Source organism: Scyliorhinus torazame, chromosome 5 (genome assembly GCF_047496885.1).
Source record: "Scyliorhinus torazame isolate Kashiwa2021f chromosome 5, sScyTor2.1, whole genome shotgun sequence".
Lineage (NCBI taxonomy): Eukaryota > Metazoa > Chordata > Chondrichthyes > Carcharhiniformes > Scyliorhinidae > Scyliorhinus > Scyliorhinus torazame.
The window spans coordinates 68,019,463-68,032,557 of NC_092711.1; the positions used below are offsets into that span (position 1 = coordinate 68,019,463).

At 45.3% G+C, this 13,095-nt stretch overlaps 1 protein-coding gene across 1 annotated transcript in view; it reads left to right on the plus strand.

The window, feature by feature from the left end:
• The window catches only part of LOC140418237 (uncharacterized), a 148,694-nt gene that overhangs the window by 23,150 nt on the left and 112,449 nt on the right, over positions 1–13,095 (plus strand). The window lies entirely within an intron of this gene.

The window sequence follows — 13,095 nt, forward strand, 5'->3', positions numbered from 1 at the left end:
TATCTCTGTCCCTTCCCTCCTTCCACTAGCTCACTGGGCCAAACTGTCTCTAAAGTTTCCCCTTTCCTGAGCCCTCCCTGAACCCACATTTTTCTCTTGTTTCACTCCCATCTCCCCTCATGCCCTATCAGGATTCATCTTATCCATTAGACCCATTCCTGTTCCAATGGCCCTATTCCCATTAAAGTACTGACAATCCAAACTCCCCAAGTTCACTGACTTTGTTCACAGTTCTCTCTCTTCAGGGACTGAACCTCTTTCCTTCAAATCTGCCATCATCACCTCTCCTCAATGAAAACAACTTTTCACCCCACTGTCCTTGCAAACAACCGCTCCATCTCTATGCACCATTTCCGCTCCAGATTCTGTCTTAACTCCAAAATCCATACCCATCTTTCCCGAACTCAATGTTTGAATCCCTCCAATAAGATTTCTGTCTCCCATAGAAGCCAGACTCTTGTGCAGGCACAGACCGGGTGGCAGATTCCCTTCCCTGGAGGTAATTAGTGACCAGTGGGTTTTTATAACAATCCAGCAGTTTTCATGGTCACTTTTTCCCAGTACTGGCCCCACAAATGACCAGATTCATTCAGCTCAATTTCACAACCTGCTTTTGTGTTTTGGTGGGCTCTCTTTAAATGTCCCTTGTTTGTACAAATAGTTTTACTGGGTTTTAGAAGGATTTACACTCGGGGAAAGTCAAACCAAACATCACATGAAAATCTGCCAGAGTTGCCCTGTTCATCAGGACCCGGATATCATCGACCTTTACGCATGGCAGCAAAAAACCCTGTTAATACCAGGGAAAATGTGGGACTGTGGAAAGGGATTCAGATCCCCGTCTGAGCTGGAAACACATTGATGCAGCCACACTGGGACAGGCCGTTCACCTGATTCCTGTGTGGAACAGATTCACTCTCTCATCCCACCTGCTGACACACCAGCAAGTTCACACCGTCAAGAGAGAGTTTAAATGCTCCGACTGTGAGAAGAGCTTTAAAACCCACTGAGGGAGCACCAGCGCATTCACACCGGGTACGCACCATTCAGCTGCTCACAGTGTGGGGAGAGGTTCAGGACATCACCCCACCTACTGACACACCAACGAATTCACACTGACGAGAGACCTTTTAAATGTCCAGACTGGGAAATGCTTCAAAGGTTCTGTAGATCTGCAATACCATCGACGTGTTCACAGTGATGAGAGACCGTTCAGGTGCTCTCACTGCAGGACTGGGTTCAGACGATCATCTCATCTCACTGCACACCAGCGCGCTCACACTGGGGAGAGGCCGTTCACCTGCTCCAAGTGTGGCAAGGGATTCATAAGAACATAAGAACTAGGAGCAGGAGTAGGCCATCTGGCCCCTCGAGCCTGCTCCACCATTCAATGAGATCATGGCTGATCTTTTGTGGACTCAGCTCCACTTTCCGGCCCGAACACCATAACCCTTAATCCCTTTATTCTTCAAAAAACTATCTTTAACTCAGTCATTCAATCTGCTGATACACCGACAAATTCACACGGCGGGGAAACTGTTCACTTGCTGTGGGTGTCGAAATGGATTCATTCACTGGTCCCACCTGGAGACACCAGCGAGTTCACAAATGATTTTGCAGGAATTGCTGCTGTTAATCACATCCTAGACTGAATCATGTTTATTCTGACATTTGGGGTTGATCTCTAATGTCAGTTAGACTGAGCAGGGACCCCATCACATCACATCATGTGTGGATAAAGCATTATGTCTGCAAACCCTATTAAATGCAAATTAGTCAGAGACTGCGCTGAACCGAAGATGAGCAGTAAACAGATCAGTCCAGTCCTGCAGCTCTCCATTGACAGGAGCAGAATCTGTTCTGTAACTCGAGATTGCGGCTGTGTGAGCTCTGAGTATTTATAATCACAAGTAGGCTCGAGCTATTTGGTAGATGGGCTGTTCAAAGCTATTAGCTTCTCAGATATTGAAGGAATTACTCTGAAAGTAAACTCACCGATTTCTCAGACTCTGGTCCATTAGTGCTGATATACAGTGAATCACTGGATGTTACTTGTTCTGTGAAATATCTCTCTCGATTGTTGCTGAACTGTTGGATAACTGATTACATTCAGACATGTCTGGAAAGGACTATGTGCCCAGGTTTAACTGTAATTTGTAACGAATAGACCATAAGACATAGAAGCAGAATTAGGCCATTCGGCCCATCGAGTCTGCTGCCATTCAATCATGGGTGACATGTTTCTCATCCCCATTCTCCTACTTTTGCCCCATAATCTCGGACCCTTTATTAATCAAGAACCTATCTATATCTGTCTTAAAGACACTCAGTGATTTGGCCTCCACAGCTTTCTGCGGCAAAGAGTTCCACAGATTCACCACCCTCTGAAGAAATATCTCCTCATCTGTGCTTTAAAGGATTGTCCCTTTAGTCTGAGATTGTGCCCTCTGGTTCTAGTTTTCCCTACTTGTGGTAACATCCTCTCCATGTCCACTCTATCTTGGCCTCGCAGTATCCTGTAAGTCTCAATAAGATCCCCGCTCTTCCTTCTAAACTCCAAAGAGTACAGACCCAGAGTCCTCAAACTTGGAGGAGTGGATATCGGGATTTGTGAACTAACATGCAACATCCAGATGTAATGACTTTATTCAACATACTGCACTTGATATAACCTTAGTTAAAATACATATCAGCGCATTTTTGTTCTCATCAGGTCTTACTGTACATAGATCTTTTTTAATAATTCTGTGTATAACACTTTGAATACCTAAGCTCTATCCAGACTAAATGCGATGATAGAAATGTCAATTTCTTGAATGGTTCCTTATGTTAAATCCACTTCAAAAGATAAAACATATCTGCCTGCAGAAGTTCTCAAAGTCAAACTCATCAGTGGCATCACTAGTTGTTTTATAAATGTACATTACGTTGCGTTTAATATTCTTGAGCTTCAGATATATCCTACACTGAGTTATAAAAATATATTCTTGTCTCAAATCCAGAATTGAGAACTGGCATTCCAATTCTAACTATTGCATTGTCCACCCATTGATGTTAGTTGTATTTTGGTGATCCCACACTATAACTAATTCCTTTTGCAAGAACATGTGCTACAAAAAAGTGTTGTTTTCAAGCCCATAATGCAATATGAATTAATGTATGTTAAATACAAAATGGTTATAGTGTGCGAATGCTCAGACTAACAACATTCAATTTTATAAGGCAGCAGCATTATTTAAAAGATCAATTTACTAATGGTAGACTATTGACGCCAGTTAGAAAAACCTATATGGCACTGTGATCTGGGATGTACTTCTGAGGCTGTGGTCAGACCCCATTTGGAGTATTGTGAGCAGTTTTGGGCCCCATATCTAAGGAAGATGTGCTAGCCTTGGAAAGGGTCCAGAGGTTCACAAGAATGATCCCTGGACTGAAGAACTTGTCGTATGAGGAACGTTTGAAGACTCTGGGTCTGTACTCGTTGGAGTTTAGAAGGATGAGTGGGGATCTTATGGAAACGTACAAGATACTGCGAGGCCTGGATAGAGTGGAAGTGGAGAGGATGTTTCCATTGTAGGAAAAACTAGAACCAGAGGACACCATCTCAGATTAAAGGAACGATCCTTTAAAACAGAGATGAGGAGGAATTTTTTCAGCCAGAGGGTGGTGAATCTGCGGAACTCTTTGCCGCAGAAGACTGTGGAGGCCAAATCACTGAGTGTCTTTAAGACAGAGATAGATAGGTTCTTGATTAATAAGGGGATCAGGGGTTATGGAGAGAAGGCAGGAGAATGGGGATGAGAAAAATATCAGCCACGATTGAATGGCGGAGCGGACTCGATGGGCCAAGTGGCCTAATTCTGCTCCTATGTCTTAAGGTGAACATACAAGGACTCCTAAAGTCCACTCAGAATTAGATGCTGAACTGAAATGATAATATTAACGATGATCAAAAACTTGGTTTAAGTGCCAGGCAATGACCATCTCCTACTAGACAGAACCTAACCATCTCCACTCAATAATGGCCAAGTCAACTCAATTTCTCCTCATGGGACAATCCCCTCACTCCAGGAACCAGTCCAGTGAACCGATCCTTAACAACCCCTCAGAAAGTATGTCCTTCCCTGGGTAAGGAGACAAAACCTGTGCACAGTACTCCAGCTGAGGCCTCAGCACTGCCATGTTTAACTGTAGTGGACTCTTATACTCCAATGCCTTTTTAACGAAGCTAACACACTGGGTCTGAGCGTGTTGCAGTCTATGAGATCTTGCTGTGCACGAATTAGCTGCTGTATTTCCTACATTACAACATTAACTGCACTTCAAGGGAATTAAATTGGCTGTAAAATGCCAGGACATCTTGAGTTCATGAAAGGCTCGACAAAAATACAAATCTTTCTTTGACAAAGGAGATATGACCCAGAAGTGGAACAGTTGAGAACGGGATTTCAATTAGTCTCTTTTTACCTTGGAGGAAACAAATACTCGACACAGTGTGAGTTTGACACCAAACTGATTTACTTCACATTTAATATTAATATCTAGAATATTAAACTCCAGCCCCATTATAGGGGTCACTAACGTCAACAGAAATCAGCTCCAAGAGTCCAAGAGTGGTGTCAGGGAACCTGATACTGGATGGATTCCAGGTTTGAACCCTGCAACTGAACGGCATCATTCTCGTGACACCAGGTTAAATGTAAATTGTCAATGATTCAGCAAAAGCTGAGCTCACCTCCAACACCAAATGCAGGCAGCAGCCATTTTGGGGACTGCTGTTTTGCCGAGGGAAGCAGGCAGCTCATGAAAGGACCAGGTGAATAAAGAGCGCACTATGCGACCATAGACATCAAATCTAGGTGCAGCACTCAGATCTGTGCTAGTTTATCCCTCAAATCTCACAGAAAATCACATGAAAACAAACCATGTTTTGACCCACGGTGACTGACAGCAGTGCACTAACATGCACCACACTGTCTAACTTCATGCAAAAAACAGATTGACAATCCCATTTTGTTCCAGACAGGCTCCATAAGAAGTTCATCGATGAGCTTAAATTGCTATTTATTGGAATGAGCAGGTTTCTCGTTCCCTCCTCTCTTCCAGCCTTTTGAAAATTACAAACGGTCTCAGAGGCTGCAGATCCTGTGTCACTGACCAGGAAAGTAATTTTCACATCACATCAGCGCCCGTTCCCACCTCCGCTGGTAACTAAAAACCAACCCAACTATCAGAATGAACATGGTTCAGTTCTGGACGACATAAACAGCAGCAGCAACAATCCAACCCCTGTAGTCATAAGTGAAACTGCTGGTGTCTATGCAGGTTGGATGAAAAAGTGAATGCCTTCCCACACACAGAGCAGATGAAAGGTGTCTTCACAGTGTGAACCCGCTGGTGCCTGAGAAGGTTAGATGCCTGACTGAATCCTTTCCCACACACGGAGCAGATAAATGGTCTCTCCCCTGTATGAATGTGTTGGTGTTTCAACAGATTTGTTGAGCTTTTAAAGCTCTTTTCACAGTCAGAACATTTAAACAGTCTCTGATCACTGTGAACAAGTTGGTGTGTCAGCAGAACTGGTGACTGAGAGAATCCTTTCCCACAAATAGAGCAGGTGAATGGTCTCTCCCCAGTGTGAACCCGTTGGTGGGTCCCAAGGTTGGATGAACTGATGAAGCCCTTCCCGCACACGGAGCAGGTGAAAGGCCTCTCGCCAGTGTGAATGCGCTGGTGTATCAGAAGGTTTGATAATTGAGTAACCCCCTTCCCACATTCAGAGCAGGTGAATGGCCTCTCTCCGGTGTGAATTCGCCGATGAATTTCCAGCAGGGATGGAGAAATGAATCCCTTCCCACAATCGCCACATTTCCATGGTTTCTCCTTGGTGACGGTGTTCTTGGGTCTCTCCAGGTTGGATGATCAATTGCAGCCTCGTCCACACACAGAACACGTGTACAGTTTCTCCCCACTGTGAATGGTTCTTTCAGAATGTGTAACTGGTTAAAACTCTTTCTATAGTTAGTTCACTGGAACACTTTCACTCGAGAATGTGTGTGTTTCAAAATTGTTCCAGACACACTGATGTTTTAAATCTTTATCCACAGACCGAACAGACAAACTCTCATTCCACATTCAAAGGTGGATAATATTCAGGTCCTGATGACTCGAGTGACTGTCAGATCTTGATGTAATGTTTGATTCAAGTGAACCATCCGCAAGTCTAACCCCCTGTAAAATGAGTTTACAAAATCATTACTTTAAATGCAGAATAGAAATTCTGAACAGACAATTCTAGTTTCTCTGAAACATTTTTCATCTCTTATTCCCCCAAATCTGTAAATCCCCGTCCCACACACTCTCCCTCATCCCTGGGCTGAAATCCAAATAAAGTTGGATAATTCTTTCAGGATCCTTTAAGAAATTCTACAACTCAAGCTCATGTTTTACAAGGAGGATCGAGAGTCCCTTTGGCTGTGTTGCCTTCCCGGTGCCAGGGTTCGGGACATCTACATGGGCACATAGGATTAAGGAGCAGTAGTAGGCAATTCAGCTATTCGAGCCTGCTCCTCCATTCAATAAGATCATGGCTGATCTCTTCTTGGCTTCAAATCCAGCTCCCTTTCTGTTCTCCATATCCTTTTAACCATTTTTTAAAAATCAGAAATGTACCTATCTCCCTGTAGAAGCCAGGTATTTCAAATACAACTAGTATAGGTAAAAGATAGCTGTTTTAGTACTCATTTTTAAAAATGAGAATTTTAGCACACATAAATTCAGGACTTCAATATGATACATGAAACAGCATAAAATTCCATTATAAGATTATAGCAGCACAGTTGCAAGACAAATCGACACTGCTTGTGCTAATTGTCAAGGCCAAGGACTGAGTTCCATGGCAACTAGGTGGCAAGAGTCCAATGCAGTTTGTAAGAGCATTGAATCATATATATATTCTCGATATGAAGTCTCAATTGTTACATTAGCCAAGCCAGCTAAAAGATTAGCAAAATATCACATTCCATAACATGTAGACATGAAACAATTAAAAAGCTGATGTTGCACATTGAAGATGGACGGCTTGCCATCAAATCAAATGTGTTTGAGTCTAACCCAAACCAATTAGGATTATATTGGGGTGTGATTAGATGACTTAAGACTGATAAAAAAGTGTATAACTGAAAAGTTTCCCCCCGCCATTTTAGTTTTGTCTTTGGGGGTTCTGTCAGTCTAACAGTCTGTGTCAGTGATGTTAGTCCACTTTTGACTTTGAGTTTGAGTTTAGCTGAAGATTAGCTTTCTCTCTCTCTCTTCATGTTTCATTGCCAGACTTTGACCTTTTAAAAGTTACTTTCGAGCTGTCTGCCTAAGCAAAGAAAGATAATGTCTGTAATTCTCTGAAAGCTTCGAATTGTCTACGAATTGCCTTTTATTTTTTTTTTATTTTTTTTTTATAAATGTTTTATTGAAAATTTTTTCCCAAACAACAATTTTTCCCCTCTTACAAAGCAAACGCAACAATAACAATACAGAAATTTTAAACAATACACAAGTACCAAAACCCCTTTATCTTTGACCTAAACTAAACCCCCCCTCCCCCCCCCCCCCTCCCCCTGGGTTGCTGCTGCTGGTCATCTGTCTTCCCTCTAACGTTCCCCTAGGTAGTCGAGAAATGGCTGCCACCGCCTGGTGAACCCTTGAGCCGATCCTCTCAGGGCAAACTTTATCTGCTCCAGTTTAATGAACCCCGCCATATCATTTACCCAGGCCTCCAGTCCGGGGGGTTTCGCCTCCTTCCACATGAGTAGGATCCTGCGCCGGGCTACTAGGGACGCAAAGGCCACAACGTCGGCCTCTTTCGCCTCCTGCACTCCCGACTCTTCCGCAACTCCAAATAGAGCTAACCCCCAGCCTGGTTTGACCCGGGCCTTCACCACCCGCGAAATCACTCCCGTCACTCCCTTCCAATACCCTTCCAGTGCCGGGCATGCCCAAAACATATGTGCGTGGTTTGCCGGGCTCCCGCCACACCTCCCACATTTGTCCTCCACTCCAAAGAACCTGCTCAATCTTGCTCCCGTTATGTGTGCTCGATGTAGCACCTTAAATTGAATCAGGCTAAGCCTGGCGCATGAGGAAGAGGAATTTACCCTGCTTAGGGCATCAGCCCACATACCCTCCTCTATCTCCTCCCCTAGTTCTTCTTCCCACTTTCCTTTTAGTTCGCCCACCGACTCCTCCCCCTCTTCCCTCATCTCTCGGTAAATCTCTGACACCTTGCCCTCTCCGACCCACACCCCTGAAAGCACCCTGTCCTGTATCCCCTGTGTCGGGAGCAATGGAAATTCCCTCACCTGTTGTCTAGTAAATGCCCTCACCTGCATATATCTCAAGAAATTTCCCCGGGGCAACTTATACTTTTCCTCCAATGCTCCCAAGCTCGCAAAAGTCCCATCTATAAATAAATCTCCCACCCTCCTAATTCCCAACTGGAACCAGCTCTGAAATCCTCCATCCATTCTTCCTGGGGCGAACCTATGGTTGTTCCTGATTGGGGACCCCACCAGGGCTCCCCGCACCCCTCTCTGTCGCCTCCACTGTCCCCAGATATTCAATGTTGCCGCCACCACCGGGTTCGTGGTAAACGTTTTAGGTGAGATCGGTAGCGGCGAATTGCCTTTTAAATGACTTTCAAATTGTAATCAAGCGACTACAAATAAAACAATTCTTTTTTGGCACCTGAGAAGTTTATACTACAAATGTCTGCTGAGTTCCAGTATTCGCAAAGTGCTACTGATAACCGAATAGCAGAGATGATATAAATTCCTTCAACTATACACAGTCGAATAATACAAGGAATCGAACAACTTGACATAGTCTACAAATATTACAAATATTACAACTTGTCGTATTGCGCCAGGACTTGATTCATCAACTAAGCTTCCCCCAAACTTGGCGTAGTTCGACAGGTTAAGATCCCATAAATTAAAATTGAAACCATTTAATGACTCAGACTCCACCGCACTGCAAATTCACCACCCACTGCGAGAAGTATTTCCTCCTCATCTCAGTTTTAAATTTACCGCCTCTCAACCTATATCTGTGACCTCTCGTTCTAGATTGCCCCACATGGGGGAACATTTGGCCTACGTTTATCAATCCCTCTTAATATTTTCCATAACTTTATCAAATCCCCGCTCTCCCATGCACGTTTTGAATGTTTTCCATCATCTATCCCACACTCTTGATTGTTCGCCATTGCTGATCCTAATAAGCACACTTTTCTTCTTATCTGTATCTCTATCTCCTTCGTCAGATATTCCTTTACTCTGATTGAACTCTTCTTTATCGGCAGCCCATTGCTCAGTTACAGTTTCCCCTGCCACCTTTTGACTCCAATTTACCAGGGTCAGGTCCATTCTTACACCACTAATGTTGGTTTTCCCCAGTTAATTATAGCTTCTACAATCAAAGGCTGAAGATATTCAGGTCCTGATGAATGAGTGACTTGACTCAACTGAGTGATGTTTGGTTTGAGTTTCCCATCTGTCAATATGCTGCATCTAAAAATATGTAAAATAATTTTAACAAAATCCATCATTGTCAGTCCAGGAGAGAAATTGAGAAAAAACAAACATTTCACCTAGTTTGAGTTTGCTGTGTATAAATCCTCCCCTTCCAATCCCGATAAAAGATATTTCCAAAATCCATCATGGTCAGTCCAGGATAGAAATTCATAACATTCTCTCCTCCTGCTTACATGTGTGATCAATGTAAGAAATTGGTATATATATTGTATTTTATATCTGGTGCAGTAAGGTTTTTAAAAGCCTGGGTTTTTACTTGTTGCAGTAATATTATTAAATGACCTTGGTTAAGGTCCAGACTGTGTGTCTGCTAAAGCTGCAATTAAGAAGTTGTGAAGTCATTATTCATTCTAACCATTTACGTGTTTTCATAGAGATGCCTAATGTAACATTGTTATGATTTCTAGAGATTCCCTGGAGTGCCGATAATATATTGGGGTGTGTTTTTTGTCCATGCTAGACAAGGTCATGGAACATAGTCGGATACAGATAATGCAATTAATGGGAGGAGCCAGGTGTGTCTGTAGTTATGCAGTTTCAGAACAGTTGCAGTCTGCTCGGAATTTTAAGTTGAACAGCAGTTTTGCCAGATGCTGTAAAGATGAGCAGGAGCTTCTGACAAGACAGAAGTATTTGATATTGGTGTTGCTTACTTGGAGTTAGTGAAGGTGTAAGGCTTAAGTTTAGGTTTTTCCTTCTGTTTTAAGAACTTTTATTTAAATTTGGAGTACCCAATTATTTTTTTCTACTCGCTCTGATACCGACCCTCTCCCCACCACCCACTTCCTAATCATGACTATATTCGTCGTCCAATAATTACTAAAGTTCGGCAGCGCCAGCCCACCCCCGCTCCAGCATCCCCTTTTTTACTCGCAGGGTCTTACCCGCCCATACAAAGCCTGTGATCACCTTATTGACCAGTTTAAAGAAGGACCGCGGAATAAAGATGGGGAGACACTGAAACACAAACTGGAATCTCGGAAGACCGTCATTTTTTAAGGGGCAATTTAGTGCGGCCAATTCACATACCCTGCACATCTGTGGGTTGTGGGGGTGAGACCCATGCAGAATGTACAAACTTCACACGTACAGGGGCCAGGATCAAACCCGGGTCCTCAGCGCCGTAAGGCAGCAGTGCTAACCACTGTGCCAATGTGCCGCCTGTAAGAACTGTTTAACTGATAATTGGAAAGCTATTTTCTTTCATGTTAAGTGTGGTTAGTTCTGTGTTTAAATTAAAGTTTGTTATAACATAAAATATACTGTCATGATATCCACATCAGCATATCATGGTGCAATCACACACACACTGATGGACAGGTAGTTGGACCAACCAGCACACACATAACATCGCAGCCAATCACCAGTGAGAGCACACGCACTATAAAACAGGGAACACCACAGTTCCCGCTCATTCTACCAGGAGATAGCACAGAGCTCACAGCGTGCCACTCAGACATAGACCATGTGCTGAGTGCCTCACTAAGATATTGATAGGGCTGGGTCCACAGGTTAGCTGGTGAAGCACATACCCAAACCAGCAGTTAGTAGTTGTCATTGTTTAAGACAATAAAACAGAGTTGTACCATCTACAGCCGTGTTGGATCATTTGTGGATCGGAACACCCAACACGACATGATACCAGTAGTGGAAGCTAACCAGCGACTGTGAGACCTACCTGCACCCTTTCAGAAATCCGCCATCCTGCTCCATGGAAAACATCAGCCCGCTGCAGCCGCTCCGAATCGCTGGAAATCTTGGCGTCAACTGGAAGCTGTTTAAACAGCGCTTCCAGCTCTTCCTAGAAGCCATAGACAGGGAGAATGCATCGGACACCAGGAAGATCGTCCTCCTCCTCTCCATGGCGGGGCAACACGCCATCCACATCTACAACTCCCTGGCATTCGCAGAAGGCGAGGACAAGACAAAATATAAGACGGTACTTCTGAAGTTCGAGGAACACTTCAGCGTGGAAGTCAATGAGAGCTCCGAGAGGTACCTCTTCCAGCAGCAGCCTTTCCAATCTTACTTGACACACCTCCGTATCCTCGCGCAGTCCTGCAGCTATGAGGCCACCTCCGACTCCATGATACGGGATCAGATAGTTTTTGGGGTCATCTCGGACACCCTACGCCAGCAGCGCCTTAAAATAAAGCGCCTCACCCTAGCGACTGCCATCGAGACCTGTGACCGCCATGAGATCGCGACCAGCCGGTACTCCCAAATCCAGGCGGCCGAAACGGCCCGGCACCGGTCCTACGAGGTGGAGCAGGTCCAGTCGATCGAGTTCCACCCGGCCCGCGGCCCCGACGAGGGCAGCCATTTCGCACGCTTTCCGAGGCCTCCCGCGCTTGTATGTGCCAAAAGAGGGGACATGACGCAGAGGGACGTGATGTGCAGGTGCTCTCTATGCAGGACCGCACCGTGCATGCGCAGTGACGCAATGAACGCCATGATGTCACAACGTGCGGCAACTGTGGCTCCGCCCACTTAAAGTGGCAATGTCTGGCCAAAGCGCGACAATGCCTCTGCTGTGGCAGGATGGGCCACTACGCTGCCTGCTGTCGAGCAGCTCAACCTGCCAACTCCCAACAATTCCGCCAGCCTTGCAGGGACGTGCGGATGATTCAGCCCCCCTACACTGAGTCATATCCTGATAGTATGCAGACCAGCGATACCGAAGACAGGGGGCCCTTCCGCGTTGCGGTAATCCACAAGAACCGGATGTCCCCAAGTCGGAACCACCAGCCGCTGCCAGTGCACAGCATTGATCCGGGCAATGAGTGGTGTGCCACCCTAACAGTCAACCGATCACACATCACATTTCACCTGGACACTGGTGCCTCCGCTAAACTCCCCGCGTGGTCAGCCTTCCAGACCCTGAAGGTCAAACCACCGATTCTGCCATTCCACTGTCAGCTGGTTGACTACAATGGAAACGTCATCCCGGCCACGGGGTCCTGCCAGCTCGAGGTTACACACAACTCACACAAAGCCACATTATCATTTGAAATCGTTGGATCCTCGAAGGACTCTGCATCAGGCACACAGGCGTGCAAGATCCTGCACCTTGTTCAGCGGGTACACACTCTGTCTCCAGAAGGCACATCTGATTTCCCGGATGCAGACTTTAGGGCGCAGCTCCACCCACTCCTCGCGCACAACCATGAGGTTTTCGAGGGCATGGGCACACTGCCCTACACGTACAGAATACGGCTCAAACCGCACGCCACCCCGGTCATTCACACACTTCGGAGGTGCCCAGCACCACTCAAGGACCGCCTCAAGCAGCAGCTGTAGGACCTGCAGGACCAAGGAGTGCTTTCCCGGGTCACGGAGCCAACGCCATGGGTCAGCTCCATGGTGTGCGTCAAGAAGCCCTCCGGCGAGCTCCGGATCTGTATCGAACCAAAAGATTTGAATAACAACATTATGAGGGAACACTACCCCATACCCAAACGAGAAGAAATCACGAGTGAAATGGCTCGGGCAAAAATATTCACCAAAC